Raw genomic sequence first — 6,524 nt, forward strand, 5'->3', positions numbered from 1 at the left:
TTATTTTTAAGTTTAGAAAATGGAAATATACAATTCCCAATCATTCGTAACACTATTCAACTATTGTCTGCATGTAAACATGGTGGGGTTGAACAATTTATGTATTTTAAAGCTTAAAAACGTATTGAAGCTAAAAGTAACAATAACTAAGAGTAACATTGCACTCATCTTCACCAGATATGGATATTCTTTGAGTCGGAGGCAGCTGTCATTGAAACAATCTTGATAGATGTGGAATCGTTGCCTTTAATGGTGCAGCAGCTTCACAGGCGACTATAGGCTGCAGCCGAAAATCTGCAGTAAAGATTTTTTTTCCTCTTCTCGCTGCACATGTGGCAACATCTTTGGTTACACATCTGGAACACGCCAACACCCAGACGCAGGAAAAAGTAAAAATTGCTGCAAATTTCCAAACTGTTTATGCAAAAATCGATGTGTGGTCCAGATGATCGGAGGCATGGTTGAGAGTTATCGGAGATTTGATGTGTGTCACATGAAACCTTCCCTCAGGGTGTGATTTCATCTCTTTTTAACTTGGATACGTTTCTACCGTTGAGATGAATCTCTTAATTCATTTGACGAAGACTAAAGGTCACCATGAAGGTGGTCCGATGAGGTGGAAAGAAAAGAAGTTGGTGACAGGGTTATGGGTGATGCACGGGAGAACTGGGGGGTTCTCCAAGTTATGGGACGATTTGAAGAGAACAGGAAGAAGTATTCAATAGAAAATAATGGCGATCTGTTCTATCAGGTGTTCAAATATTATAGTATTTTCTGAGAACCAATGTGAGAACATTTGTTGAGACCAACACACTAACACCATACCTTTGCTATTGATTCTGTTGCAGGTTCAAAGCGACATATTGACGACACACTACTGTATAAGCCATTATCAACACTAGACTTATGAAAATAATGTAAATACTGACTTTAAAAGCTAATAATGTATATGTGGGTGATTCTACAAACGGCATTTTCTGTTTTGTTTCTTTATGCACTTGTGTAGGTTTGTCTGCGTGCGAGTCTGTCCGCCTTATCTTAACGTATGATGCCTGAACCTCTTCAGAAAACGTCTTGTAAATTGGCATATGGAGTGTGTAGAGCAGGTCAAAACCAAGATCTGGTCAAAGGTTTTATGGGCACCTCCATCAAGCAAAGAGAAAAATTAAAATATGTCCAATTTCCATTAAATTTCAACCATTTAAAATACATATTAAACAAGTATATCTTCCATAATTTAAGCTCCTTCCTCCCTGTTTCTCTTCAGAGTTTTATGGGTAATTTAGTTTTCCCTTTGTCTTTTATACACCTGGTATTTGTTAGCTAGTTGTTACAGGTTAAAGATCAAAGACCAACAATTTAATCTATGTTCTCAATAAATGAAAATGATGCTGTTTAAACCAAACTACGATTAAAAACATTACAAGTTAGATTACATATAGATTTAAACATTTAAAAGAGACACGGTACAAAATACAATAGTACATTCTTGTGCAAATATATATATATAAAAATTCAATAAATAAATAATTAAGAAAATATTAACAGGAAAGAACATTTCTTTAAAAAAATGTTGTTATAAGAATAAAGGTTGTTTCAAAAATGATAGATTCTCCTGCAGTTTCAAAAGGTCTCAAGCAGGCAAGATCGTAAACACATTTTGACATGATATATTTTTGTTTTAGAAGTAAGATTGACTTAATTAAGTAAATAAGTAAGTAAGTTATTTATATTTATAGAGCGCTTTTCCAGACCAGGGTCAGAAAGCGCTTAAGCAATCAAAACAATACTCCATAAATTATATAATTAAAAGGTCAAAATAACACAGAGAACAATAAAGGAGTTCCAGTAAATCAAGGAAAAGCCTGAATAAAAATGTCTTAAGATGTTTCTTGAAGAAGTCAGTAGATCATCAAACACAGAGGAAGAGGAAGATTGTTCCAAAGCTTAGGAGCAACAGTGTGCGTGTTTAAGCTTCTCTTGCTTCTCCTTGAAAGACGATAGTTCATGTTTTATTTGGTATCCTTGATGACATCACTTCAACTTTGACCTCAGTCCAGAAAAATGAACCAAATGACACTACAGTCTAAATCCAGCAGCATCTGTTTAATTAACTTAAAGGAATTTAGCTCACTGGCATCAAAGTAATAAACATTTAAAATATAGAAAAGTGCAAATTAAATAGTTAATATTATAGTTAATATTTTATCTGGCTCTCAACACTTGAAATGTATAAAGAGAAGCTGTTCAACTGTGAAGGAAATTTACATTATTTATTTATTTTTTACAAAAAGCTAAGGACTATAGCCCAGACTACAGCACCCACAATCATTAAATAAGTCTACCCAGCACTCACAAAATACAAAACAATAATAGAAAGAGTATCCAATCGGAAACATATACATTTCGACAATACAAAAAGTAAAATACAATTAGTTTGGGTCCATTGTTTGCACAGAAATATAGTCCAGGAAAGGTTGCCGTATCTGAGGAAATGTGTCAGCTTTTCCCGTCCATTCATAGCAAGTCTTTAAAAGTTCAATAAGCCAAAGGTCAAAACTAGGAGAAAGTTCTTTGTGCCACCATTGAAGAATATGTTTTTTTTGCTGAAACCATTCCATAGAAAAGTCCTAGTCTTAGAATGTTGTGAATAAAAATCTAATCTGGTGTATCTTGGGTGTAATTTATCACCATCTTTGAATATTTTAAAGATTAGAATGAATAAATGAAATGGAGGGCGTGTTGTACGACAGGAAAAAATGTGGTTCATTTGTAAATACATTGTTTTCCAAATCACCCTGAATGCAAATGTCAAACCAGTTTGTCTGGTAGAATGACCCAGATGTGCTTCAGAACCAGACGAAGGGAGTGTCCCCCGGTTAACTGGACCAGGCTGTGCGATGGGAAACACACACATTGTGCGACACCTGTGTGTGTGTCGCAGTCACGTCACATGTGCAATCCTAGCTCCCCGGGTTCACTTCCTCAGTGCATTTAAACAGTGCTCTCTGTGCACGCCACACAAGAGGTGTTGCACCGCCATGTCAGAACCCGTGACCCCGCGGAGAATTATCCAGGTGGTCATCAACTTTTTTTTCTCTGCTCCGCTTTGAGACATGACTCCATGTTTCCGACATTTATGCAGATATCAACTTTCCCTCCACGTCGGGCCCCCGGGGGACCCGTTATCATCTCCAAAACAAGAACCCGGGGTCATTAAATGGAAACTGACGGTCGTTTCCCAAACCAGCACTTCTACATGAACATCCAAACATTTAGGATAAGTGAAGTATGATCCCGCTAACATATTGCTACCATGTGCGGCTCAATGTATTCAATAGCTGAGGTCGCTGGGAAAACTTTTTTTTTTCTTCGGGGAAGGTCTGGTTTCAAAGGGCGAGTTATCACAAGCAGACACGTCATGCATATATGAGAGATGTTTGGGAAAAATGTGGGATACCTTCTGGTGAAAAATGCTGCTGGGATTGAGCGACATTAAGGCAGGTGTGTGGTTCTGGAGCACTGCCAAACGTTTGTGTGTGTGAGTGTGTGTGTGTGTGTGTGTAGCACCGATCAGGTATCACAACAGCTTCCTCTCTATTATTGTGGTTCTGAGAATAGCCTCTTTTTCCCAGGGTGGTTAAACTACACTGTCACTCTCAAGCCGAAAAAACAGTAGCAGAAACTTTCAAAGGACTTTTTTTTTAGAGACAGGGGAAGTGTGAGGGGGGGGGGGGTTATAATAACACACCCAGCTGGACGATAGCACTGCGGCAACAACACAAAAAAGGACATTGGTATTGACACACTTTTAACTCCCAGGGATTTTTTCCTCCACCTGCTTCTCTCAAGCAGACGCCATATGAAACTGTAATTGCTTTATAATTGCTGCGTCTCAGAAAGTGGGCAGGATGTGAGAAAAGGATAGTGTTTCAAACACAGACCCCTGAGGTTTCCCAGCACTGCTACCAATCAGAGCGTCACACATCAGCGATGTTTGGAGAAAAGAAAGAATCAAAATAGAAGCAGTGAGATAGTTTGAGTTACGAAAGCATGAGGTTTGAATCTGAGGAAAAATAAAATGTTGAACAAAGTAAACTCTTGGCTTTAATTCCTTATCATGTCAAAACTGCTTTTGTCCTGAAAACTAAGAGGCAAAAGTTTTGATTTCACCCGTGCGTTCAAACTACCTAGAAATTCAGATTCTCACCCCTACCGAGACTCTGCTTGGCTGCTTCCAGCCTTCCTTCCATGTCACCATGCACAGGTTTCACCAAATTAACATTTTTATTCTTCAGAACTTGTTTGCAGAAACCATTGAGGAAACAATCCTCGCACAACATAAGTTCACAAAGACAAGGCAAGACTGTCTCTTAGCACAGGGGACCCCAACGCTTTCTTGCATCGCTGTACGGTTTAATGTGTTCTTGTTCTTATTTTTTATTTTTACTTTTATGAATAATTGCTGTATTGCTGTGTCTAATTGGAAAAAAACAATTTCCCTAAGGAGACCTCCTGAGGGATCAATAAAGTTCTACCTAACCTACCTATTATATTCACTGACTGACCTTTATATATAAACATTTTTCCACTAGTTTACTGGTTTATTTTTTGACTAAACTTGACTAAAACGAGGGTCTTGAAGTGTCAAGAGTCACAGGCTAATGTTACTTCAGAGAAAATACCATCTTTAAAAAAACACCTTTAAGATACTAATAATCAATAGATCAGAAATTATATAAATAGTTTTTTTTTTATATAATTTTTTACAATATTTTAAATATATGTTTCTGTGCGGCCCGGTAACAATTGCCTCACTGACCGGGGTCTGGGGACGGCTCTCTTAACACGATAACTCAAAAATGAATGAAGAAATCAAAAGTACATCTTCAAAAATGAATATTATGGGATGACAGCAACAAGAGGAACCTCAACAAGAGGTAACATGTCGCTGGTGTTGGAGATCCATGTTTGGATCTTTGAAGAAGTGAGAGCTGCAGTGGAAACTCACTTCCTTGATTACATTTACTGTGTGTTACAGGAACATGTGTATTTGCCTGCAGATGGATCAACAACACATCTGAATCCTCTTTAATCTTTACACTTAAATAACAACTTAAATGAAGGATTAAAAGAACAAAACCTAGTGAAGTCGCCGTCACCTTTATGTTTGGACTAAACCCTTTAAAAAAGGTATTGATCGCGTCTAAGAAGAGGAAATAGCGTCACACTCTCTACCGAGACTGCTGATAGGTTAAAACTTGATCAAATCAGTTTCCAACACTTGCTGGAGTCGACCTTTGGCCCCTGATCAAGAGTAGGCGTCAGAATCTTGTGATTGTTATTTTATTGAAGATGCTGACATCTCTTTAGACTCATGTGAAATCTCAACTCTACTGACTCACTCCTATGTTTTAAATGTTGAATCTTCCTCTCCAAGATGGAGTAAGTCCCTCATCATGACCATGTTTTCAACTTATTACTTTATAAAGCTGGTCTGAAATCTGGGCGAAAGAGAGGTTACGAGAGTGGAATTAATTGTGATGTAATAACGGCTTCACTCCTCCTCCAGCCAGCTGTAATCACGCCCCGCTTTGTTTATACAACGAGTCCCTTGGAGGTGGAAATATTCCGGGATCGATGACAAACCTTGGTGTTTGACCAATCAGAGCAGAGCAGGTGTGGTTATGGTAAACAAGATTTAATCTTGAGAAAGTGCTATGTCAATGTGAATATTTAAATCCAAAGATAGTTTTATACAAATACTTGCATACTGATCATACAATACAGTCCAAAGTAAAGTAAGTAAAGAAATATTTAAATCAACACATTAGTTGAACTTTAAGTCTGTAGAACATACAGGAGCGTCTGATCATTTTAAACCTTTGCTACAGCTTTGAATCTCTTGCGAGGCAATTTAATATAACTTTGCAGGATTACATACAGTATACGGTTCTAGTCTGTCACACCTGCGAAGAAAAAAATAAATTCAAAAATTCTTATTTATTTATAATTATTTATCACTAGTTCTTATTTTAAATGTAACTCCTGAATATGATTACAATGTATTCCGTTCTTACTTTTCTAATTGACTCTTTGATATAATTGTTGTTTTTCACATTAAAGACATTTTTGTTGTTGTTCCTTATTTTCTTTAAATTGACAGCCCAGAGCTTATGAGTCAAACTCATGGCTCCGGGGGTCAAAATCGGGCCTGTCTAGGTCAATTAATGTGGCCCCGCTGGATGGTTGAGTCAAGATCAAAGTAGATGAATGCTCATGTCGACCTATAAAGATGTCAGTGTTTAAGATAAGATAAGGAGATTATGGATTTCAACATCGATAGATTTCTCGGCCCGTGATCGCTCAAAGAGTTTGAATTGATTGAGTTTGACAGCATTGATTGACAGTTATGGAGAGGAAGTGGACGCACTTGAAACATACGTCACATATGAAAACACATAACTGAGAACACACTCTTAAAACACAGGCATAAAAAGAACATTCATGTCTGTATTTTATCG

This window comes from Callionymus lyra, chromosome 5 (genome assembly GCF_982586985.1).
Source record: "Callionymus lyra chromosome 5, fCalLyr1.hap1.1, whole genome shotgun sequence".
Classification (NCBI taxonomy): domain Eukaryota; kingdom Metazoa; phylum Chordata; class Actinopteri; order Syngnathiformes; family Callionymidae; genus Callionymus; species Callionymus lyra.